Source organism: Amblyomma maculatum, chromosome 1 (genome assembly GCF_055883805.1).
Source record: "Amblyomma maculatum isolate TAMU_Amacu chromosome 1, ASM5588380v1, whole genome shotgun sequence".
NCBI classification, from domain to species: Eukaryota; Metazoa; Arthropoda; class Arachnida; order Ixodida; family Ixodidae; genus Amblyomma; species Amblyomma maculatum.
In genome coordinates, this window is record NC_139344.1 from 74508863 (window position 1) to 74510854 (window position 1992).

Here is a 1992-nt window from a genome sequence, read left to right on the forward strand (position 1 = left end):
ACTGGTTGACGATAAGGCGCCATGTACAAGTGCGGGAATTGAAGGTGTGCAACTTGTTGGTCACACCCGCCGTACAACCTCCAAACAAGAACAAGATGTGATTGGGGGTGCGTAGTTTAAGCCACAACTTGGCCGACAGGTCCACTCCAGCACACTCGCCAAGCGTTGTCGACTGGTGAGGCAGTGACTGCGTGGAGAATATGAAAAATGCCGGGAACAACATTCATTTTCATCAACTCTACTCCGCCAGTGAGATAATATAAGGCCTTACATATTGCGCATACTAGTGCACACATATACTTACCGTAAATAGTGTATTATCCTCAACATCACAGCCAGCAATAATCACTTCAATTGCATCTTTAATGGAGCAAAAGGGAAGAACTCCGAGCAGTGTGTTCCTGCAGCTGCTGCCGCCATATCATGAAAAATCTCTTACTTTCATATCTTCAGATATGCCTGACTTAAATCCGCTCTTTCACCAATAAAAGAAAATTTATCATATGAGAGGGAAACGTAGCCCTTTCATTTGTCGGTTTTCAAGCGTCGGGGTTTTCAAGCTATATTTAAAGTGTTGTCATATGGAGAGGACCTAGTGATTTTAATGCCCAAGACCTAGAGGAATATGAGCCTCGGTGCAAACCGGTGGGTGGACGAATGATAAGAGCCTGCCTTTTGATGCGTTGTGGGGAAAGAGGGGTGGTAACTGGCACCAGCAGGGTCACTACTTTGATTGCGTGCATTTTCCCAAATGTTATAGTCTTAAAACTTCAAATTTACTTGGATTTTGTTTTCCTCTGTACCGCGTTTCAGTCCTAAATTTCTACGTTTAGGTCATTGTCCTGCTTTTAATCGCTAGTCCTCCATCCAACACCTACCGCAGATACATTCTGCAGGTATAGCTTGCCAGAGACGTACTCAAGTAGGCGTATACCGGTTTGCCGGACCCCTCCTGCGCATGCGCATATACAAGAGTGAGTGAATCGCGGCCACTGCGCCTGAGTGGAAGGGGTACGGTAAACCGGTATACGTCTACGTCAGTACGTCTCCGGAAATCTAAATGTAAACTGTCGAGGCTCCAGTATACTAACTGTGCCCGATTCGGCAACAGGGTTATTACTACTACATTCTAGCAAAATGTGCTCAATTGTTTCTGTCTATCCACAAGACACAAGATTCTGCACACAAGTCGCCATCTGTGACTTTTTTTTTTTTTTGTCTAGCCGTCTCTCTCTTCTGAGGCCAGTTGTCATGCGAATTATGCGTGCTCGGGAGGGCACATGCTGAGAAAGCGTACATGCTGAATGCACTGCTTAGACTTATATTCTATGCCAATGAGGACGATAACGGAAAATAATGTTTCAAAAGTAGCTGATATAGAATGGAGCCAATAGCCACCAAGACAAAAGAAAGAAATGGAGATTTTTGTTTGTGCGTGTATTGGCCATTGTGAAGTAATAATTAATCGTCGCGGTCAGTGAGAAAAAGTTTCAAAGGTAGAATACTTACCCACCACCTACGAAATCTGCCTCCGGTGCTCTACCACTGAGTTAGGACGACGGCTGTTCTTTTACTTATGTATTTATGTATTATTTACGAGTTATGTATTGTATTTGTGTTGCATGTAATCTAGCCTTGGGAATGCTCACTAATATCATCCTGCTCTATAGTTTGGGGACATGTGTAATCTGAAGGGAAGAATACAGGATCCCTGTGATAAATTCCTCACGCTATGACTTGTGAGATTTCAGGCCCTCATTAGGTTAATCAGCAAATAAATGCAGGGAATTTATGGATTTCGTCATAAGATCCATAAGGAAGAAGCCAACAGCTTCTGACACAAAGGAAAGCATTACGGACGCGCAACCTTCACTATTAAACATTACTTCCTTTGCTCAACAAGCAAAAAAATCCTTTTGCTTTCCTTTGTGTCTGAGGCTGTTATCTCATAAGGAAGTCCCTGATTTCCCCTGCATGTTTTGTTTTTGCTGA